Genomic DNA, 25,085 nt, shown 5'->3' with positions numbered 1-25,085 from the left:
TTATACCAAAAGTGATTTCTTCACAACCCCTCCCACAGCAGAATGATGCTGTAGAAGAGATTTAATTTGCCCTCATTAATCCAGGATTGCTCAACACAGCAGTACAGCTATCTCATCTTTGTTTTAAGAGAAACTGGATAGAGTGAGACAGCCACTCCATGAAACTTCAGTAATTGGATTCATATTTAAGCAATGTGTGGGCAAGAAAACCCCTTCAGCTTCCTAGCTTAATTCTTTTTATTATCTGCATGTAATCTGAGTAGGTTCTAACTAGAAGTTCTCTAAGAATTAGGCTAGCTGGCTTTATAGCTATAATTTAGGCATAGTTATACATACCTCCAACAATTCACCACTTCCTTTTACATATTCAGAATGAGGCTGTTGGGACAGTAATTTGTTTCTGAGAACAAATTTTGGCTCTTTCTTTTAAATTCAAATTTAATATTTATCTCCCAAATTTTAACAATATTTCTGGAGCTTAGGACTATATATGTCTTATTTTTCTCTCAAGTTATTTAAAGACTACTAGACAAAATCTGATTTTAACTTAATTTTAATGTGGTGCATGCGATTGTAACATCCAACTGCTTAAATGTCTTTTAGGCTTTAAAATGCAGTCCCTTAAACTTCTTTAGTTCCAGAGTATCTGATTTAGGAACTTGTATGACACAATGTGCTTTCACTTTATTTTAAGAAGTGAACACACAAGATACTACTTTTTTTTTCATTATCTGATCCTTATGCATTTGAACTTGGGCTTCTGTGACAAAGACACAGTTGTTTGTCTGCTGATTGAATTTAACAAGAAGCTGGTGTTCTCAGTGCCTCATTTCCTATAGCATAACCATACAGTAATGCTAAATGCACGTATGTACAAAAAAGCATTAAAACCCAGAAAATCCCCTTAAATCTTAAAGCTGGAAATTCAACCACTGAGAGGTAATTGTACTGAAATTTAAGCCAAAAGTAATTTTCTTATGTAGTTAGAGAGTTTTAAATGTAATAAACTGTGATAAAAGGAATCTTTAAAGGGAACCTAAAGGTAATGGTATGAATTTATATATATTGAGTGATTGTAGTTTCCATCTGAATGTGCAAGAAAAATGATATCTTCAAACATCTTGTAAAATAATAGGCAAGATCACCCTTGTATTACTGCAAATTCTAAATTACTTCTCTTAGATATTTGTCTTTGGAGCTGTTGCCTACAAAACAAGTACTACTGGGAAATATCTGTCTGCCTACCCTACGAAGTTTAACCTCCTTACATCATGTAAGTTATTTGAGCAATCAGTACAAGAACGTCATAGAGTAAGAGTTCAGTGGGACCCATTTTGTGTAATTTTAACAATCCAAAGGTTAGATTCCATCTGATCTAGCCACGAGTCAGTGAAACATGCCTCTCAGCAAGGAAGTTTGGCCCACTTAGCTTTCAGGTTTTTCTGTAGTGGGTAATGAGTGTCTTTGGAGGGCAATTTATCTTATCCTAAAGGGCTGACCTGTGAGTGAATCATTAAGATTTTTAATTTGTCTTATTGGAAAATAGGAAAGGACCTGTGCAGGTTGTACAGTGTCAAGGCCTTTTATACTTTTCATATTGTCCTGCCTTCTTTATTGCTGTGTTTTCAAGACTCTGTCTTCACAAAAGCAGATCAGAGCCCAAATATCCTATAAATCTTTTGTGCAGAAAGCTAGCACAGTTCCTGTGGATGATATCCTTGTTCTCACAACTGTAAATGTGTAGCAGTTTTAAAAACAAAATATTTAGGAATAAAGCAGTGTGGTTGTTTCTGACTCTGTTAGGCCAGCTTGAAAGCTGAAGCTTTTTCAGCAACAGTGCTTCTGAAGAGTCTTTCCAAGGTAGTTTGAATTCCATGATTGCCTTGAAAGCACGTTAGGATGTTCTACCAAGCTCCTAGATCTTCATACGTTCACTTGCACAGCAATTATTTCCCTTTGTTTCCTGTCTGATTCTGCATAGTTACCATCCTGGGTTTGAAGGGGGGTGGATTTTTAGAACTTGTTTTCTGACTTTTGTTTAATTCCTAGATACTTGTCCTCTGCATTGTAGTTTCTGATCTTTATCACTGATACTTTTTTGTTGTTATACATTTATTTTAGAATTTGCAGAGCGTGCTGTAATTTGTTCTGTGTATTGTCACAAATATTCATTTGCAAACCTTGAAAGCAAAGAAGAAATGTACTATAAAAGAAAAAGTTTGTATGTGTTTTTTCCTACATTAGTAATCAACACAAAACACACCGTGGAAAACAGTTGTTTCAACAGACTCTTGGAACTGAGACTCAGGTAAAGTTTATAGTTTCAGTGGGACTCAAGGGACCATGCATTTTCTGCCAACACTAAAAGGACTTGAAAATGTGTTGAAATCTTATGTGTATTATATTTGTTTTGTCTGTGTAGACAAATGCTTCTGTGTGATCCTTATTTTCCTTGATAGCCTCTACAGTTGACCTTGTTTTATGTCTCTGGTGTTGATCAAAAGGAGTTTGTAAAGTGCATCTTAAAAGTGCTTTAAGGGTTGGCTGGACTCATGTTTCAAGGGTTGGAAGGATTTATTTCAAAATATGTTCAACAAATTCAGTTTTTTTTATGTAAGGAGTTAGAATAGTGTCTTGAGTAGAGTCTCCCCTTGCCCCCTCAAAGAAAAAAAGAGATTTCTATTATGCTATTTATGTCTTAAATAGAAATAATAATTCCCACTGTAGGTCTGATTATTTTTACCCACTCTTGTTTTTTTTTGTTTGTTTGTTTTTTTAATAACAAATATGCAGCCATCCAGGCCAATGGCTGCAGAGTGTGCCTGAGGCTTTCACTGGCATTGTATGGCAGAAGAGAGAAAGAGCTATGTGAGATGTGAGCAGGTGGAAGGCCAGCTTAGCATAGTGGCAAGGCTACATGATAAAACTGATGGGCTAGAAAGTGTCAAGGGGGCAAAAAGAGAGAAGGAGCAGAGGAGCCGTGCTCTGCCCTCACTGAGATGTGTTCAGCCACAAGATCTAAGGTAGTCTGTCTGGATATTCTCACTACTAGGCTAAAACAAGTATCCTACAATAGGTTGCACACGCAGGTGTTCAGATGGGTCTTGAATATCTCCGTAGGAGACTCCACAACTTATCTGAGCAACCTGTTCCAGTGCTCTGTCACCCTTCTTGTAAAAAAGATCTTCTGCATGTTAGTATGGAACTTCTTGTGTTCAAGTTTTAGGACGTTATTTGTTGTTATATCACTGCATGCTACTGAGAAGAGCCTGGCCTCATCCATTTGTATCCCACCTCTAGATATTTATAAACATTTACCAGGTCCTCTCTCAGTCATCTTTTCTTCAGGCTGAACAGAGCCAAGATGCTCAGCCTTTCTTCATACAGGAAATGCTCCAGGCCCTTTATCTTTGTGGCCTTCTACTGGACTCCTTCTAGCAGATCCTTGTCGTCTTTGAACTGGGGAGCCCAGAAGTGGATGCAGTTGTATAAATTTGGCCCCTGGCCAGGGCAGAGTAGAGGGAAAGGATTGCCTCTCTTGACCTGCTGGCAAAAGAGAAGAGATGGGTATTAGTTATCCTCCTTGCAGGGATCTCAATACCCAATATGCTGAGCAGACTCTCTGAGAGAAGTCTGCTGCCTCCTTTGGGCTTGGATGAAGGATGTTGCCTTCTCTGTTCAATCTGGAGAAGAGAAGGCTCTAGAGAGCCCCTATAGTGGCCTTTTAATATCTAAAGGGGGCCTATAAGAAAGAAGGGGACAGACTCTTCAGTAGGGTCTATTGTAATAGGATGAGGGGAAATATTTCAAACTGTAAATGGGAAGATTTTGACTGGATAGAAGAAAAGTGGTTTTATGTTTTTTTTAAACAATAGGGGATGGTGAGTTACTGGAATATGTTGCCCAGAGAGGTGATGGATGCCCTGTCCTTAGAGATGTTCAAGGTCAGGCTGGAGCGGGCTCTGAACAACCTGGAATGTTCTGTTCTGTGTGTGAAATTGTAAAGATGGAGGATCTCACAGGATCATGCTTTAAACTGTTCCATGTTTGTATGCAGATGCTCTTCTGTGGCTTGTAAAAATAACTTGATTTTTTTTTTCCCCAATTGTATGCCAGAATTTTACTTTTGTGTACTTTCTGGAATGGTCTGAAGCTGACAGATCAGATTAGCAAAATTCAGTCTCTTTTCCCATGTATACATGCCTAATGTTGCTGAAGACACTTAGATACCAAGCAAAGGTGCTTGGATATGCTTTTTTCATGTTAGGATGAATTTCTATTTATTTGTTTTGACACGTGATACCTAGATCACCTGTCTTCAGAAGCAATGGCCAGATGGATGTGAGACTAACTCTCAGTGCAAACAGTTCAAAGTTTAAACAAATACAGTAATTTATAGAATCTTCAAACTATTTTTCTGCTAAAATCATTTATCCAACATTTTTCCTAATCTAAAAAATGTGTTTTTTTATCATCTCTATTTGAGAGGAGGAAAATAGGGAAAGAAGTTAAGTGATTTGAGGAATTATAATAGGAGGTCATGTATCTACATTTTGTCTTTTCTGTAGTCTTACTGAGTTCCACTCTCTTCACATTTTAAAGACCTCTTCTCTGATAGCAAGCAAGCTGTTAAGCTGTGGTGTGCATATAATATGTATTTATAAACATACCTGGTAATTTGAAGTTCTGCTTCCCATCTAAAAGAAGTTTGGGACCCTAGGAGTAGGTGTGAAAGAATCTTATCTTTATCTCAGAAGAGCTAATAGTTTTCGTTTCATGTCTGCATCATTTCTGAAATTTACATTAAATTCTCCTTCTAAAAATAGGTACTTTCCCCAGAGTCTCCTGTATTGCAGTGTTGAAATTTTCCTACAGGTGGAAAGTGATTATCTAATTGATTTGTCTTTTTTAATTATTCCTTTTCATGAAAGGTGACCTTTTCAGAGATTTTCAGAATAGCTGACCTCATTTTTCTTGTTCTAAATCTCACTTCAGCATATCCTGCTAGTTACTGTTGAGGGAAGAGAAGCTATCCAGAGGGACGTGGACCCATGCCAGCCTTATGAAGTTCAACAAGGCCAAGTGCCTGCACCTGGGTTGGGGCAATCCAAAGCACCCATACAGGTTGGGCAGAGAATGGTTTGAGAGCAGCCCTGAGGAGAAGGGTTTGGGAGTGTTGATTGATGAAATATTCAACATGAGCTGGCAATGTGCGCTTGCAGCCCAGAAGGCCAACTATATCTTGGATTGCACGAAGAGAACTGTGACCAGGAGGTTGAGGGAGGTGATTCTGCTCTCATGAGACTCCATCTAGAGTACTATGTCCAGCTCTGGAACCTCCAATACAATAAAGGCATGGAGTTGTTGGAGCAAGTCCAGATGAGGGCCACAATGATGATCAGCGGGCTGGAGCACCTCTCCTTTGAGGACAGGCTGAGAGAGCTGGGACTTTTCAACCTGGAGAAGAGGTGACTGCTATAATGTCTCCTCAGCGCCTTTCACTACCTGAAGGGGGCCTAAAGGAAAGCTGAGAAGGAACTTTTTATAAGAGCACATAGTGATAGGACAAGGGAAAATGGTTTTAAACTGGAAGAGGGTAGATTTAGACTAGAAATTAGGAAGAAATTCTTTACTGTGAGGGTGATGAGACACTGGAACAGGTTGCCAGTGAGGTTGTGGGTGCTCCCTTCCTGGAGATGTTCAAGGCCAGGCTGGATGGGGCGTTGAGCAAACTGGACTAGAGGGAGGTGTTCCTGCCTATAGCAGGAGGGTTGAAAACTAGGTGATCATTGTTGTCCTTTTCAACCCAAACCATTCTATGATTCTTTGTATGACACATGCAGAAATGGGCATTTGTAGAAAATTTCCTGAGCTGCAGGAGCCTTGAGGAAAGGCTGATGAATGGGCATGTGTGTTAGCTTTTCCCAGCAGGAATCCAGTAATACTTTCTGTGCCTGGAAGAGCTGAGTGATTCCTTGCCTTTACAGCTGAGTGCAGGACAGCAGGAATCTCATCCACAGGGATGAAGCACCTCCATGACTTCAAGCCCTGCTAAGAGTGACCTGTTTTCCGGCCTGACCGTTCCTACTGCTAAGCGAGAGGGAAGGTTGGGGATTAGCATGTTTGCAGTTTATAGTTACAGTTGGTTCTCTTATGTAGACTTTACTCGTAACACACTGTGGGAGGTCTGGGGGTTAGGTTTTTATGTAGCCCAAAGGTGATCTGGTCACCACTGTGTGCATGAAAAAGATAACAGTTTTGGGGTTTCTTCTTGGGAGACAGTAGGAGCAGAAGCTCAGGACAGCCTTAAGCTTTGCTAAGGTCAACTTCTTGTCCTCCTTGTTAGCTTCTAATTGGATCCTATCAGTTAGTTTATCCCATCAGCATACAGAACTGGCAGTTGTCAACCTGGAGGTGAGTGTGGAACTGCAAACTTCTAGAGAACAGAAGAAATATGGAGCATCTTTAGTGTTGCCTGGGGTTTCATAGCATTCAGATTTTATCTGAAAATTAGCTATCAGTTCTGCATTTGTAATTAGGATAGACAGGAGTTAGAAATCAGTCATCACTGTGAAATAGAGTACTAATGAACTCCTTTGCCAGCTGTACTTTGGTCTCTTTCTTTCCTTTCTTCTGAGGGCTTTGTTGAATATCCACTTCTCTGCACACTACCACCATTGTCAAGAACCTTTTCTTGAAGACTGAGGACGTGGCTTAGCACTGGATGCAGATATACATACACACACAGGCACAAACAAATGTGACATCTGATAGTTACAGAAAGTGTGACTTCCTGTTACAGTGGGGGTGGGAGTGGGAAGGTGGGGGTGGGAGGGGCACATTTAAGAAGCAAACAACAAAAAGGCAATCCCAAATATAAAATACCTATAATTTAAATAATAAAATCAACCAAATGCTGGTACATGTGCCAGTGGTTCAGTACAGAATCCAAATTTGTAATTTCAGCCTTTCTGACAACCAAACTTGGACTGTGGACAGGGGATGGATAGCAGAAGAATATAGCAGGATTGGCTTTAAGCATCTTAGTACTCAAAATGAAGTGTCATTTTACTGTCAACTAGAAAAAAAGATAGGGTACTGAGCCACTGCATTAAAAGTTCCTTTGCTGAAATGTTACTTAGGTTTCCCCTATGGTTGTTAATATGCATCTTCTATGCATTAAAGAACCGAAGTAAGGAGCTCACATTAAATGCTTCCTAGCCTGAAGTGAGATTGTTTGCTCTTTCCTCTGATAAAAAGGGTGGAATAACGTGAAAATGGTGGAAATATGATGGGCTCATTTTCCTCTTTGAATCTTTTCTTGTGTTCACATCCTTTTAAACGTGTCTTTTTTTCCTCCATGAAATCCTCTTACTTGCTTATCCCTTCACAAACTTATTGGAATTCCTTCTGTGTACCCTTGATCATCCTACATGCCCTCAGACCAGCCTACTTTGTGGTCCTCTGAGGTTGGAAGATGTGCCACTGAACTCATTTAGTTAGATACTTGGGATGTAGGTATTTTAGCATCTTTGCTCCTGATTGAGATAGCTGCTCCTCATTCTTCTCTCCTCTAATAGGAGAATGTAGGTCTATGCATGCTAGGTTGCTTTAAAGGGGCTGCGTAAGGACCCAGCAAGGTGGTAATTTGGTTGGAACTTTCACTTGCAAGGAAAGGAGAGTAATGAGCTGATGAGGATATGACCAAGTTTTCTCATGGTCCAGTTTAGGGCCTTAGAGCTCTGTCACAGTTGGCACATGTACAGCTGTGAGGATGACAGTGTTCACCTTTAAAAAGAAAGGGAAAAAGTTGACCACAGTTATCTGGATGAACCCAGAAATGCACTCATTACCAAGCAAGGCACTTCTTGCTCCCCAGCCAGCTATTTATGGTGAAGAAATCCCTTCTTGAAAAGGAACAACATTTGAAACTGCCATCTATTTATCGGAGACTCCTTCTGAGCCTTCCAATGGTTTTGCAACCATTCTAAGAGAAGGTAAACAAAGCATAACTTTGAAAGAGTTATGACAGGCCATTCTTTCTCTCCTAATCACCACATGCTCCAAAACAACACCCCCTGCCCCCACCAATAAACAAGTATTGTTCTGTATTCCTTTTCTCTTGTGTTTTTGAACATGATAAACTGTTACTCGTGTGCCTACAAAAAATTTATTTAGATGTCTGCTTTCCTAAAAATAGCAAACGAATGAAGCGTTCCAAACAGCTAACCGCAGCTTCCTGAGGTAGCAATTCTATAGCACAGCTTCTAGCTCTAAGATTGTTTTATAAGTGATATAATATTGCAGATCCTACACCCGGTTTTACAGCATTGCTTTGCTGTGTGCTGTTTGTTCATATTCATTTAACAGTTATTGGGTGCAAAGCATGTTAGCTGACTAACATAACAGAACATCTCTACTTTGTTGCATGTGTGCCCAGTCCACTGCTTGACAACACTTTTTATCCTGTATGTTGTTTACTAGACTGCAGTGCTCAAAATACTATCTGCATATTTGGTCATACATTTTATTGCTTACTATATACTGAAAGTGCACTTCATTTTGCACAATACATTTAAGAATGAAAGAAAACGTGTGCTTCAGACTTCGCACTTTGACTCTTTGTTCAAGCTGTTGTTCTGGTTTCTGAAGCCTGCTTACTCAAACTCTGGTAAAAAGGGATCTGGCTGGGATTCAGTTGCTAAATGTGTTCTGAAAAGGCATCGTAAATGATAAATAATGATTTCAAGTCTGGGAGAAATCCAAGCATGATATATATTATGTTCCAAAGTTAATTTGGCAAAATGGAGTGGGAGGAGCAGAGAGGAGAGAGTGAAGTGATCATTTAGCTATCAAAGTATTTAATTTTCTTGACAAAGTTCTTAATATTTTAAAACATTTCCATTTTTTTGGAAAGAAACCATGCACTCTCTAATTACTGGTAATAAAACGAAGTAAAGGATTTAAGACCTATGAATGTTACAGTTTGAGGAAACTATAATTAAGGCTGGCAAGACTGTTTCCCTAAGGAAACAGGGAGTTCAGACAGCTTTTAAAAAGAGATGGTAATTATTTTTCCCACTAAACTTCTGTGTATTGATAAATGTGTTCTCCAGTCACTAAGCAGTAAAGCATATCCCAAGTAACTTCTTAATTTGTGTTTCCCAGTGCATTACTTTAGTTTCAAGATGATTTATCTGGAAATAACTATAGCTTTTTCTGTCTGAATAGGATCTTCTATTTTTATACCTTATGTTATCTGCTGCAAACAGAAGAGATATAGAACAAAGTGAAGTTTGGATATGTTTAAAAAGTAAGCTGGCTGTAAAAGACTGCAATACATATTCCATTTAGGATTAACGTTATGAGTTTAAACATGGAGGTAGGGATTTGCATGCTCTCTCTTGCAGCCTGTGTGAGTCAGGGACTTGCTACTACTGGGTAAGACAGGAGGGAGATTGTCAGCTGCAAAATAAATGTGGGTCCGTATAGGTGTTGCCAATCAGATGGTTGTTACATACAGCTAAGTCTGGACTGTATCGGAATCACTGCAGAAATCAGTATTTAGATAATGCCACCTTGATCTTGTGAGCTTCCCTGGGTCAGCATTTCTTCTCCAGGAAAGATGCCTTGGAGGCTGCAGTTCCTGGTGCTCTCACTTGACCTCAGTTCTCCAGGGCTGGCAGGACTTGGGCCGCCCCAGCAGCTTCCTAGGTAGGCTGGGCCATATGACTGGTGGCCCATGGCTCCGGATGCTGGGCGCTTCTCTTTAGCTCACAGAACTCTATTGAAAGGGAAGCTCTCTATTGGGAAGAACTGGGGATGTCAGGTCTCTGTGTCTGTCATTTGCTCCGGAGGCAAAAGTCATTCTTTTCTCAGGTGGGCAGTGCATGAATTTGGCTTTTCTTTGAGATCTTTATTTCTATGTTATTCTGCACTAGAGTGAAGACTGGTTTCTGAAACTGCAGAACAGACTTCTGTGAAGAGAAGTTGGATTTTCCATACGTCCCTGGAAATGAGGTCCATTTTCTGACATGGAGATTTGGATTATTAGGTGTACGCAGACAAGAGTTATACAGTTAGAGAACAGAATAATTAAAAATAAATAAACAAACCTGAAAAAAAACCATAGAAAGTAATCATAGAACTAGTGTTGTTAAAGTAAAGTAAAAATTCACTCCTACTCTATAGAATTTGTGTAATCAACTCCTTATTTTTCATGATGTTATTGAATTGACCGGTTATGCTTCAAAGAGTCAAGCATTTGTGGTGCTTTTACTTTACTTTTGGTGAGCAGAGTTCTTGACTCTGTCTCTGACCAGTTCCTTGTGTGAGTTTGTGTAACCAGATCATTCTGCATGTGAGTGAGTTCATCTTGTCAGCTTCATCAGAAAATGTTTGGTCCCTGTTAGAACAGAGTGCAGATAAATCAGTTGCTATAACTCTATAACTCAGAGGGGAAATGCAGTGTATTGTGTCCTTGTTTATTTTTCCAGATATGAACAATGTAGTATTTAAAAGCTAAATTATAATGAACATGTTTCATTGTGCTCACACCAAGCAGAGCTGGGCATTGCACAGTGTTTGCTTGCAGGTCTGTGGCACAATCATGTTTTATTTCCATCTTTGGAGATGGAGGAGACAGCTGTTCAGCAAGGGCCATAGAGGACAGCGTGGAAAATGTGATTTTCACATGTAATTAATCCTATTAAAGAACATGAAAGTGTGTAGCAGCTTTTAAATTAGAAGAAGGTCAGTAAGGTGGGGAAAGCTACTGCTGTCTCACTGTGCTGGACTCCTAGAAGACAGGAAATGTACAATGATAGGTGCATGGGGCAGCTATCATAGGTCAGTCTGTGCAGAGCCAGATCTAGGTGGATGATTTTGGTTTGGATAGATGTCTCTGTTGTTACATTTTATTGTGCTCCGGATATTGTTCCATAAATTATGCTCTCAATGGATATTTTAACACCTTATATCTATTTCCTAAATCTTCTGTGCAATTGGTCCTTTTCCTCTGGTTCACCACAACATTAAGTAGCTCCAGCACACTCTTCCAGTTTACGATGTCTCTCTGACTCGCCAGCTGGATTCCACACATAGCCCTGGTGCTCCAGGAAGGAAGAGTTGGCATCAAGTGAGTGTGGGGTTAATGAAAGCCTGGAGTGGGAGGTTATAAAATCAAATGGTTATAGTAGCTGTACGGAGTATACACTGAGTTTAATAGCTCCATTGGGAATGGTGATATATGAGGAGTCTAGGAGGAGAGAATAGGCATATGAAGGTGCCATTATACATATATATCACCTTTCCCCTCCGCTCCCATTCCATCCAAAAGATATTTTATATCTTTTTGCCAAAATCCAGTCTGCCTAGAGTGCGCTGAGTCATCTAGCAGTTCCTACAGAAAGTTTGCAGAGAGGGGAAGCTGTTTCCAGGATCCAGTCTTTTCCTCTGGCTGCAATGAAATACATAAGTCTGATAATCCATGTGATTATCTCTCAAATATTTCATGATGGTTCTGTCATCTGCTTTATCTTTTATCTTGGTCGGGCACTTATTTGGATTTATTTATTTATTTCTGTTCAGGCAGATGTAATACAAGTTTCTAAAAGGAAAACAGCCACAGATTTAATACTGCCTTGTATGCATGCATGTCCTGAGTTCAGGGCTGATGCTTCTGTTCAAATGGAAACAGGGAGTAGCTGGAGGCAGGCCTCCTCAAAGGGGTTGATGCAATCCCAAATTTACCACCCTAACTCACTGTGGTGGGCAGTGTGGAGACAGCAGGACTGAGCTAGGAGCTCACAGCTTGGGCTATTGTTCTGCCTGCAGTACTTGGTGCTCCTCTCCCTTTGTGGAGGTGATGTTGTGTCCTTGAGCTTAATCAGCTGGGCCCCTCGTCCCAGATGATAAGATAAGATAAAGCTATCTTAAGAATAAAAACATTTTATATGAAATGAAACCTTCAGTGTAGGACTACCTGGCATGTATTCCCCATCATTCTTGCTTCAGAATTTTAACAAAATGCTTGCTTGCCTTGTTGGCTTTGTAAAGTCAGTATTTGCATTAAAAAATGCTTCAGATTCCAGCATGTATCTTTTAAGAATAATGAAATAAATTGGCATTGGCAATGTAAATTCTGCCTTTATTTACTTCTTCTTTTAATCATGAAAGCCATGGTTTTCAACTGATTTAACAAAGTATTGTGACTCCAAAAACTCTGAGGGAGACAGAAAACCTTCCATGTTATGATTTAATTAGTTGGTTTTTTTTTAGGACTGGCTTTGGCAGGGAATAAGTATGCATGTGTATATGTGTGCATGTACACACTCAATATGTGCAGCTTGGAACCTGAGAAAAGCACTTGAGGCACAAGTGTGGAACACCACAATGTTGTTTTTGCAGCCCATGTTTTGGAAGAGAGCAGCACTTGAAGAATATCCTAATTGCATCATCTATTCAATTTTTGTTGAAACTATGTTACTTAAAGTTAGATAGCCTGTTCTCTTGTATATTTTACAATGTCAGGAAAAAAAACATACAAAAAATCCCACTCTCACATTTAAAAAAAAAGAAAAGAAAAAGAAGCCAAGGAAAACAAAACCACCCCACCAAGGAAACAAAAACATCCCCAAACCAAACGATAGGGATTGCTCAAGTAACAGGATTTCAGATGAAGAAATTAAGTATTTAAATATCAATTTAAATAGCAGTGTGTATAATGACATTTCTTGGAGGCAAAATCAAATGTCATTGATTTAAAAAAAAATTGTCTCAGTTGGTACAGTTCAAAATGTGCTTCTATTTCTCAGCTGCAGCTTTGTGTTAAAGAATATTCCCTAAACTTTGTAGTATGTCTGAGACGCAAAATGAGATGCATGTAAAATTTTTTCGTTCTTCCTTTGAAATACCACTGCAAAGAGAACACATCACAGGTGTGTAAGGGGATCTTTTAAGCTTATTTTCACTTATTGTATTAGAGCTCAGACCTACCCACACCAATGCTTCTTTTTACAGATAGTTGTGTGAATGTGTGAATGTCTTGGAGCTTTTTTTTTTTTTTTTTGGTCCTTGTAATATATATACAGGACTTTGGACAAGTTCTATCTATGAGATCCTATTTATTACTGCTAATTTTTAGGATGCTCTTGTTAAGTGGCAGTATTTTACTTTATTCAGAAGCTGCTTTTCTGGCTCTCCAGGGGCTTTCGTAATAGTCATATTCTGAAAGAGCTCCTGCTTGTCTTCACAAAAACTTCATTTCATCTGTTTCCAGTGGGAAAATATGTTCTGCGTAATTACTTCAAGTCAAAAATGTAATAATAAGAGTTGTAATCACTGTATGAAATAGCTGGCTGACTTAAAGACAGTAGTTGCACTAAGGCTGTACTTCAAAGTCCTCCCCCACTGGAAACCAATGAACAAGTATTTATCACTTAGAAAACAGTACATGGAGAGCAGTCCTGAAGTGGTCCTGGCTCCTCTGGACTTATTTGGAATGTACAGCAATGTCACACATAGAAACATGTTTGAATATCAAAGTATCAATTTGGCTGCAAGGTTACAGGCACCTCATTTGAAAATACTAGTCTGATTATTATTTTTTTCAGTAGATTTTTCAGTGACTAACACAGCACTTACCAGTGGTCTCTAGGATGAACTGTTTTGAGAACTAAGTGAGGCGAGAACTTAAGAGAAATCTTTTTTTCATCTATGAAATATTCAAGGAATTAAGAACTTTTTCATCCCAAGCTTCCTCTCCCCCTTCCTTTTTTTTAATGGATTTAAAATCAATTTTAAGAATGAGGCAACAAAATTCAGTGTTCTTTGAATTCAGAGTTCAAATTTGCTTGCTGTACTGGTTTTGGCTGGGATAGAGCCAAGCTATGAAAACAACTGTGATTGAATTACAACTTGAACCTAGGTGTTTTATCCTAAGCTGACGGCTTCCTTAAGTAGTTCATTCTTCCTCTCAGACATACAGCCTTTAAAATAAAACGAATGATGATAAATACCTTTTTAGACTACATAAAGATATCAGATAAAGATACGTAAAGACTGGAACTTGGAAGAAAACATTTCATTTCTCAAGGGACCAAACTGTGATACAAACTGCAGCAATAACTGAGGAGCCACAAAGCACTTAAGGTCTGATACCTTAACTGAAGGAGAATTGTCCAGACAGTCCTAGCAAGTAAACCACACCACATGTTGCATGTCTCTGTTGATTTGATGGAAGAAAATTCCTTTCTGAGTGTAATCTGATAACTAGCTTGATTCTGAGTATGGGGGACATACACAAACCAGACACAAGTGTTGATCTAGCATGCTGTTTCCCCTAGTCATGGTCAGTCTGATTACTCAGAGGCAGAATAATAATTTTCCCTTGTTCTAGGGAACTATGACTGCCTGCATGTGAGTAATCTTTACAGATTACTCATTGAGCCCTGAAATATGAGACCATGTATGATTTATAACTACTGCTCTAACAAATGTGAATCTATCAAAGGCAGTCCAGACATTTGTGTCCTTCATGAGATAAGGAAATCCACTCACTGACTATAGCTACAACAGATCGCAAGAAATGAAGCCCAGTGGGGTGCACTTGTAGAACTGAATAATTAGTTCTGGGTGCCCACACTTTCACAGATTTCAGGGTTTTACGTTGGGCTGTCTCTGATCTGGTCCTGTGGACCGAGTGATGCTGCTTGTTGAAGTGTGTTAGTTGTACACTTGGAGCATGCGTTTCAGTTCAGGTTAATTTGAGCAAAATATAGCTCCAAGACTGCTCTGAGTTGTGGAACAAAGCTCAGTATAAACTATAAGTATACTATAAAGTATATAAAGTATATAAGCATGCTGCTGACCCAAACTGACAAACACACAGTTCTCATATTCTGAAGTGTTTGCTTGACATCTCTCGGGTCAAGGACTTCATACTTTATCGCAGAATGAAAATGCATGCATGAAAATGCATGAAAGCATGTATCTTCTGAAGCCTCTTCAGCCCTGTTAAGACAAGGTCTCCAAGCCAGTCCAAGCCTTTTTGCATTCCATTCTCGCCTTGCCTCCATCCTACAAGTAACGTGTTCCATTTTGCAAGGTGGTTGCATTCAGTTTTATTTTGAGCCTACCTACATTTTCCAGTCATCATCAGCAAGATGTACTCTTTCCTGTACTCTTTTTCTTCACCTGAATAGCTCAGATTTACTCAACTGCATTTGTTGGATTGTATTTAGTCTTGAATTGAGTCTGTACCAAGGATGGGTCCTTCTGGTGATGTGTTAACCCATGAGCTTTTGTCACCTGAAGACAATGCTAGAAAAGATTTTGCATATTCATTATGATTAGCATTGATTTGTCTCTAATGTCAGTATACACTTCGAAATGTGTTTGTAAGCTGGGATTTAAAATCAAAATGCTGTGTCATACTAAGTAAGATGACTTGAAGAAATGCAGTTATATAAAACCTTGCCAACGGTTTTCTTTCCTTCCATATTCAAAGGAAGTACTAGTTTGATCCCAAACCATACTTGTATACATATGTGTACAGTATATATAGATAGATATATTCTCAGTCTCTTTTTATGATGTTGCAGCACTTTCTTAAAAGCTCTTTTTTTTTTTTTTTTTTTTTCTCTCCTGAAATTGATGGTGGGTGAATTATTTGTTTGGTGCATAGTTGCCTTCTAAGCTGCGCTAAGTTGGGCTTTCCTGTTTTCCAACACTTAGTAAAAATAAATAAACAAAAAATAATAATTGAATAGCAGCGATAGTTGATTATTTCTTCTCTTTGGCAAATGCTCTTGCATAACTTTGTTTAGTAGAGATGGTAAACTTTGGATTAGAGCTGTGTTATCACATTGGGTGGATACATCCTGCTTGATTCCAAACATGAGGTGTAAATGTTAGGGTCTTTTTGTTTTCTTTCTGTCTGTTATTTTAAGTGCTATAAATATGGTTTATTATTCTTGTCTCTATTCACTGTCAAGTTTGGGGATTTTGAGGACATAAAGGGGTGGGGTTGAGGTTTTTCTTCTTACCATTATTTTTTTTAACCTTTTGAGTGTTTTTTCAGGTATCTCAAATTTTATTTGCTGTTTGTCTTATTTTTCCATTCTTTGAGGCTGTGCTTTAATGCTACTTCCACATATTTGTTTGTTTATATATTTTTTAGAGGGGAGAGAGTACATGTAGAACTATAGCTTATTATTCATCCAGTAGAATATCCTCAAACAATTCCCAATTTTAACTCTTCCTGACACCTAATTTTTGTTTTCTGACAATTATGTCAATATGTAATTCAAACTTTACGAATCTGGCCCTTGGAAAGTTTACACAAGCCACATTTGTGGCTTATACTATGTATTACTTGGGCAGTGGAAACATAGCCAGACCAAAACTCACAGATATGCACTAATTTTTCATCAGCAGTTACCTGTTCTTAATTTATATATAATCTAATTTTGAATTGCTCCAAAGCAAGTCCTCTGAAACAGTGTTCTTTAGAAACCAAGCAACTAAAAAAATTCCCTAAACTTTACTAAAGATGCTCTAAATTATTATTATTTTTAATTCTTAATCAAGCATCTCATATCAGATTTTTCCAATGCCAAAATTTTCTGGGGTACAGTTTTTCTTTTTGATAGCTAATGACTAAGGAAAAGTTTATTTATTCTCTTCAGAGGGCTGAAGGACCACCAGTACCAACTCTGCTTCTGGGAGTGAGAGTTTTATAGGCCTTGGAGTTGCTTCTGTGTGTGTGACATTAAAAGGTAATTTTTGGCATTTGAACATACAGCTCTTTCTCCTTAGTCTTGGTAGTACAAAATCCATATCTGCATTCAAGTTGTCGTGTTTGGTATGTTGATAATGAAGCTTGTGCTCTGGTGACCAAAACCACCACAGGGCAGGTGGCTCATCATTGCAGGAGATCCTCTACAGTAGGTAGTGAGTTGCTACCTGTCCTTCTGCAATGTCGTTTCTGCCTTTTTCAAAAGAGAGAGATCTATGAGGGAAGTCTTCAGGTGTTTTGGCCAGTGGTAGGTGTCTTGTGCTTTTCTGAACTTCATCTGGTTGGAGCTGAATCATATTACTAAATATAGGCCTTTTCCTTCTGTGAACTTTTGTATTTTTTTCTCTTAAGATGGTTCGCTTTATATAGAGAAGGTTACTTCCAGCTGTGAAGATACCTTTTAGGTTCTCTTATTACAGTGCATTTCCAAACTGCTTTGCTTTTGTTTCCTTCCTTGATACTTGTTGGCTGTCTGTGGAATCTCCTGTAAAATAGAATACATGTGGACACCCAGAAAACCTTCCATGTCTCCATGTGCTCTGCTGCCCATTCCTCCTCTCTCAGAACTATGCAGGTCATAGCTCAGGTTATCTCCTCCCTCAAGCAAGATGTCAAAACTGTGACTTCAGGCACGCAGGTTGTAGGACCACAGGATAAGTCAGGCTTAAGGAGACCGTGGAAGGTTGCCTCTGTCAGGCTTGGACAATTTGCAGTTCTGATTGAATAAAATCCTACAGAAGCTTTTGTAGGAAACTGTTTTTTGCCCTCACAAGGAGCTATACAGCATTCCTTCTGTAAAACATACAAGATTGTGAATATAACCTTGCATGAATTTTAAAGGTTCCTACACAGGTTATGGCTGAGGCCATTAAAACTTCCAGACTACTCACAGCTATCTAAAACTTAGATTTCTTCATCCTTAGTGGGTATGAGTTTCTGTACTTTTCAGTTTAATAATATTCATAAATAAATAGACAGGCTACATTTGCATTCTGTCAAACATTTCAGAAATTCGGTGTTTATAAAGCACTCACCATTGTGTTCATTGCTATATAAACTGGAGAAGTAGGGCATGTTCTTCACTATTACAAATTTACAATCCACAGTCAATATTTATTTGTTTGGCATTTCCTTTACGTGCCAGTTCCTGTTGCACAATAAAAATGTGATAGTAAACAATACTTGAGCATGTGGTCATTAGTTTAAGATGCCTAATCTAGCAGTGAAAATAGTCGTTATATCTTCACATCTTTTAATTTCTACTGGAATTGCTATATGACATATCCAGCTTCAGAGTCCAAATTTGATATCTGTCTCATAAAAATTGATTGAATTTGATCTTCCAGGAAAAGAAATGCTTGAGCTCATTCTCTCTGTTTTTCCCCCTTTGTTCCTCAGTCTTTCCTACCTTTTTAGGAATTGGTCAGTAAAACTATGAAACGGGAAAATGAAACGTCATGCATCTACATAAAGTCTTATATGTCACTGTACTTTCTGTGTTAAGCTGAGCGTTCTGAATCTTCACCTCTTTAGATTTAATGCTTCCAATAATGTTTTGTCTTCAGTGGTTTGGGTGGATCTGGATTTGGAGCTGTGTTTTTGTTGGAGTGCCTCTACGTTGGATCCCTGCAGCTTTCAGTGCTTGGAAAAGTTATAACTTACAATAGAAGACAAAGTAAACACACCATCAAAGAGGAAAAACTTAAATCTCTGTTTATTCACCTGCGTGCTAGAGATGAATCCTATTCACAGCAACTAGTTGAAATATTCTAGATATTAAAAGGCTTGGCCAAAAATGAATTTATTTAAATGCCTGTGACTGTGTTCCAATAGAATTTGTGTACCAGATGTTGGTTTGCAGAAACAGTATGCTGGATGAAGTTTGAAAGTAGTGTCAGATAACAGCACAGAATATATAGATGGGGAAAATGCATTCCTGGACAATTTTGTAATTAAGAAATAGGCTGTGGCAGCCTGTGCATTTCTAGATGACTATGGCATGGGAACTTTAAATAGAAAGACTGGCGAGTGAGTGGTTTTTCAAGACTTGACAGGTGGAATTACACCTTGTGATCTCCCGCTGATGTGACCTCCTCATCAGCATGGCAAATAAGTGTTTATTGGTTTATCTTTGTGATATCTGCTTTAACAATTAAAACAAAAATTTGGTCCAAGGTATAGTAAGTTACTGGAAGAAATAAAACTATTTCTTCTGTTTTAGAAGTAAAACTGTCTATGTTTGAGACTATGTTTTTGCTTCCAAATGCAGTTTATTTTCAGTGGAAGGCAAGTCAACTTAGCATTCAAAATAAACAGTCCCACCACCCTCTTCCTACATATGAGTCTTAGAAGGAGCTCCTGGACCTTGTGCATAGATGAGATAGAATCATCATATAATCATAGAAGAGCCTGGGTTGAAAAGGACCACAATTATCATCTAGTTTCAATTCCCCTGCTATGTGCAGGGTCGCCAACCACCAGACCAGGCTGCCCAGAACTACGTTCTGCCTGGCCTTAAATGCCTCCAGGAGTGGGGTATCCACAACCTCTCTGGGCAAACTGCTGCAGTGCAATCACAACCATCTGAGTGAAAAACTTCCTCCTAATATCCAATCTAAATCTTGCCTGTCTTACTTTAAAACCATTCTCCCTCGTCCTGTCTGCTATCAACCCATGTAAACAGTTGTTCCCCCTCCTGTTTATATGCTCCCTTCAAGTACTGGAAGATAGAAGAGATACAAGTGAAAAAGAGAAAGATGAAAGTGGATGTTTTAGCTTAGGAATGTGAATTTTTAAATTAAAATACGAATTTGAAAAGCAAGATTAGGAGGATGTAAAAATTGATTTACAGTTCCCTGTTATGTCTGTAGGAGTTTTAGATGGGCCCAGTGCAGGTGCAGGCTATGGCTGACCAAAGTTGCCTGGCTGAGACAGAGAAACTGTGGATATCCCATCCCTGGAATTGTTCAAGTGCCAGATTGGAATGGGCTCTGGGTGTAGTGGGAGGTATCTGCCTATAACAGCAGGAGAGTTGGAATAAGATGATCTTTAAGGTCCATTGTGACTCAAACCATTCTATGATTCTATATAGCATTAATTTAGTGAGATTTACGCCAAAATCATTGAAATGAAATGTCACCCCATGATTCGTTTATCTTCAGAGGACGATTGTCACTTTAGGGAATGTGGGAGTTTTCTGTGTGGTAGGTAGCTTGGAAGAAAATTATTCCAGGTGTTTAAGGGTCAGTATCTTGAGAATGATCACTGGGTGATCTCCAGAATAACTGCAGAATGCATTGGGGAACAAAATGGCTTCTTCCTATGCAGAGCACTGTGGTACTTGGGAAGCAGTGTCTTTGTGGCAAAAAAAAAACACAAACAAACCAACAAAAACAACAACAACAAAAAAACCCACACACAAAAAAACCTAAAAACAACAACAAAAAAACCCTTACATAATACATAAATGTTTCAAGTGAGTAGTATCTAGGAATAGTAGAGAAGCTGTATCACTTCTGTATTTGGCACTGGTACAATCACTTTTCCATTGCTGTGTTCTTTTCTGGTGTCCCTAAGTCTGTTGATAAAATGGTAAGGGATTGATCAAAGGACTGGATACTTTGCCTTGCGGTGAGACATTCTGGAATCTTGCTCTGTTTATCTTATCCATGAGAAGGCTAAGAGTTGACCTGATCAGAGTGTCTGCATTGGGGAAAAAAACATTGAAAAACTGTTAACAATCTGGCAGACAAAGATATAAAAAGGTCCAGTGGTTGCTATTTGAAGTTCAGAATTCCATTGCAGGTTTTCAACAGTGAGAATGATTAGCCCCTGCGATATCTTAACAAAGGTTGTGGTGGTTTCCTTTCCACTGACAATTTTAAAATCAAGACTGAATGGTTTCTTAAATGATATGTTTTAGTAAAGCACAAGTTTTCTGGCTTCTTTGTACAGGGCATTGGAGTAATTGATCACAAAAATGCCCCTTGACCTCGAATATCTTAATTCTTTTAAATTAAGACAATAGCTAGAGTCTAGCTAGTCATTTTTTGTTTTGTTTTTCATCCAAAACTTGTGTTTACATAGCTCGAGTGAAAAATATGCCTTTTTCTTGGCCAGCTCCTTTTCATAGCCCATTAGATGATTTTCAACTATTATGACTTTGCAGATTTATAGAGTTGGTACATTGGTATGCTATAGGATATTGGTTCAATTCTTAGGTACCCTGAACTCATATGCCACGCAGGAGTTTAGTTTATTTTCTTGAACTGAAGAGAGACGTATGGAATAACTTTTATAGCATTAATTGAATTTCAGGTTATGAAATCTACTCTTTCTGCAATAAGTGCAGCTTGCAGCAGTCTTTTAGTTGATTCTCTCCTCCAAGTTCCATCTGTGCACCTCATGTTTTGCTTTCAGTGATAAGTGTCTCGGAGACATTCTTGCTAGATCTGAGCTAGAATCCAATTACCAGAGTTTGTGTAGCTGCAATCACGGTCATTAAGCTGACCAATGTACCAATAATCACAGCTTCTGAATTCAGAGAACTTGAAAGTCCAATAACATAATGAACAGGCAGTGAGCAATGTTAGTATCGTAATGAGCATGGTGTTCTGACCCTTGAAAGAAATTATGTTAACGTGATGTTATTTTCTACCGCTTCTTCTATTTGCAATTCATTTTGCACCCGTTTATCCATTTTTACAGCTGTATAAAAATATCATGTTCTTGGGGTGAAGTGAACACAAGATGCTGAAGAGACTTGTAACTACTTGCAAGTAAGTGTACAAGAAAGAAACAAATTGGTAGCAGTTATTGTGGTATGGGCTGCAAGACATTAAAATCGATAGGAAATTAAATGCTGCTAGTTCTTTTGCTCACAAAACAACTTGTCTTATTGTGGGGAACAGACTAGACTCATTTTGCACCATTCGTTCTCTTGTGATTTCAAATAGTCATAACAGTTCACTTTAAGCCATATTGCTGAAGTGGTTTTAATACTTTTGATCCAGACAAGAGTTAAAGTAATTAGCTGACATTTGATTTTACTTGATATGGATCCAAACCATGAAACTTTGAACACCCCTACATTTCAGAAGTATTTCATTCAGTGTTTGGGTATTAGTCTGTGTTCTCAAGTAACCTTTTCTAACTTGGCGTATTTTATCCCAGATTTAAAATAATAATAATAAAAAAAACCCAACAACATAGGGAACCAAGTCTGTAAATGTTTTTTGTTTAAACACAGAGATGCCCTAGAATGTAGCTGTAGAAGCAGCAAGCTGAAGGAATAAGAAGGACACTGCCTGTATGTGCTTGTGTTTATGTGCAGTGTTCACACCTGGCTACATATCTGTGTGGCTGTACAAAACGTTGCTCCTGCTGCAAGGAGCTTACAATGTTAACAGACAGCCAGGGCAATCATGTGCTTTGAGACCCAGAGGATGGTGCTAACTTAGAGCATGTGTGCATTTTTGGTTTTATGATGTGATGACAGCAGCATTCTGACACTGGTTAACATTTGTGGGCCTTGTGGAAGGAGTGAGTTTTCATGAGGGATTTGGATAGAGAAAACCTGCCTGCTTGGCACACAGAGTCAAGGAGGGTGTTCCAGGCAGAGTTGAATTAGGGATGTGAGAACTGAGAGAGTAGTGTGATGTTTTACATTGTATGTGACGCAACTGGTAACTTGGAATGTAGCTGACCATGTTTTGTAAGCTTGTTATTTTTTTCTTGCAGTCTAATACAGAAGGGGAAAAGTATGTTGTTATGAAGAAATTCAAAAGGAAACATATAGTAACATATAAGTAAAGTAAAGTAAACATATACTGCTGAGCATAGATAGTTACATTTACTTCCTCTTTCAGTTATCTGAGGATTAAGAAAGCTGTATACCATAAGATATATTTGTTGTGTTAAGAGATGAGATGGAAAGAGAAGGCTTTCCAAGGGGTGAGGGATTTGTAGAACTTGATTATAGCCTGTGTGTATAGGGCAAAGAGCTAAAGTTAAGTTGATATCTTCAAGATGGCATGCTTATGTGATACTGGAAACAGTGCTGGAATACTTGATTTGTTGGAGTATGTGCTCAGTATCCAAGTAATTTAGCAGCAGAGCATATTGTGATTTTTCCTGCTTAGGGACAAGATGAACTGAAAGAAAGATTGCAGAAGTTGTTTGTCTGCTTCCTGTGAAGCTCTGCTAAGAACGACTGATGACAATGTAGAAGAAAGGCAGTTCTGTGACATACACTTCACAATAACTTACTGTATACAAAATACTTGCAAGCTGTTCAGTTGCCTGAAGCAGCACAGTCAGAAATTTTCAGATTCTCTCATAAAGTTTACTCTGGACTATAGCATACAAATAATTTTCTGTCCATTTATTCTTTTCCCTTACCGCTGTCTAACCTTTTATTGACTTTTTTGCCTACTATGGTGAAGAAAGAGAGAAAAATATCTGATGCATTTTCAGGTTTTTATTGTAACGTAGTAAATAGGAGAGTGAGAGGGAAACTCATCATTGTATGACCATCATGATCTCCCTATTATCCAAAATCAATGTGTCTAATAATCAGCCATTTAAGTAGAAATACATGCACTCCATCTGTAACACCTCTCTTATGAGGATTTCAGAGCAGTTTACAGGTTTTAACGCTGCACCTCACAACAGTGTTCTGAAAAGAAAAAACACAGTGGAGAAATTGCAAATTTGTTTAGGTTGTTCATGAGATAAAAAGGCCAGTTGATATGTGATAGTTTGGGGAACTTATACGCAACTTAAAATTTTGGGATAAATGTACACTGCTTACATAATCACTCTTTCATATATTCTGTGTTATCTGAAGCTATGAAGGATTTACCCTTCATCTCCTAAGTAAGGCTAACACAAGGTAACTGAGGACCATTTTATGCTGTTAGCTCCTGTCATATGAGAGTCTGTTGGTACAGAGCTATGGCTGAAGTCCAGAGAAGTCAGCATAATTTAATTTGCCTTGTCGATCAAAGGGTTGACAAAAAAACCCATCTTAACAGAAACAGGGAAAAGGAAAAGTAACGCACGGACAGTCATAGATAAAGGAAAGCTGAACAGTGGAGTTGAGTTCTGTAGCCAAGATGACAAAATTTGAGAAAGTTCAAAGAGGGTAGCAATTATGACCTACATGGATCCTACGTATCTGCTCTAATGTTATCCGTGGTCCTCAAGCCAAACTATTGAGAATTGCAGCCTTTAGCTTTATCCCTCCTGTTGTGCAAATGGCCTTGTGTTCCTTCTTCACCTTGGGTAGTTGCACTAAGTCACAATCATACATAAGCTTCTCTCTGACAGTCTCTGAAATAATGTGAAGATTGTACTGTGTGACTGGGTAGTGTTTTTTTATGAAAAATCTGTTAGATTTTGGGTGGTGTGGCTGTACGAGGCACTGCTCATGAGAGTCATACTTCTAGTATAAAGGGTGGGTCCTGCTCAAGGCTGCCGGAAAAAGGTGTGAGGGCTGTGGGACAAAGCAGGGCAGTCTTCCTGCTGCCTACCTGGAGGATTCTCCTGTGCAAACTGTTGCTGGAGGCATGCATGGGTTATGTTATGGAAGGAGTTAGTTCATTACAGAAGAGAGCACAGGGCTGGAGCAAAAGTTGCAAAAGTAGAAGGACGACGCTGAAGTTGCCTTGTTTGATACCAGTATCGTGCAGCTGCTCCAGAGGGACAGAGAGGAAAAAATATCCTTGATTTGAAGTACAAACATCATGCTGGATATGAGATCCTGACCCCTACTATTTCAAACCCCAGAAGGGTCTCTGAGTGGTGGTGAATAACTGAAAGCATCTTGTAACTTTACTTTTGTTTTATTCTATTTAATTCTTTTTCTTAAAGCGCAGGATTCTGTGAGGAACCTTGAATGAGTTTGAGGTACAGATTTGCTGAGGGTGAGATTCAAGGAAACTAAAAGGGGACTCAGGGGTCTCACCATGTGTTAAAGCAACAATTGCTTGGGAATACACAGTTCTGTGTTTGATGTGGTTACAGAAAGGCAGTCCCTGTGACAGAGAGGGGAGGGATGCACTCATGCCTAGCTCATTCCTGTTTCCTTCTTGTACATCTTCAAAGAATGAGGGTATTTGCAAGATGAAGTTGTCTCGGAGAGAGTGGATGCAACAGGATGTGTGCACAGGTTCAGGGATTTAAGGCAGTTGGTCTTGTAGTATGTGCCTTTGCCATGGGTGCATGTGTGTGAGAATTTAGTAGTATGTATACCAGAAAGGATACTATTCTCATCTCTTGATGAGAA

The sequence above is a fragment of the Meleagris gallopavo genome, chromosome 3 (genome assembly GCF_000146605.3).
Source record: "Meleagris gallopavo isolate NT-WF06-2002-E0010 breed Aviagen turkey brand Nicholas breeding stock chromosome 3, Turkey_5.1, whole genome shotgun sequence".
NCBI classification, from domain to species: domain Eukaryota; kingdom Metazoa; phylum Chordata; class Aves; order Galliformes; family Phasianidae; genus Meleagris; species Meleagris gallopavo.
This window is presented reverse-complemented; position numbering follows the sequence as displayed.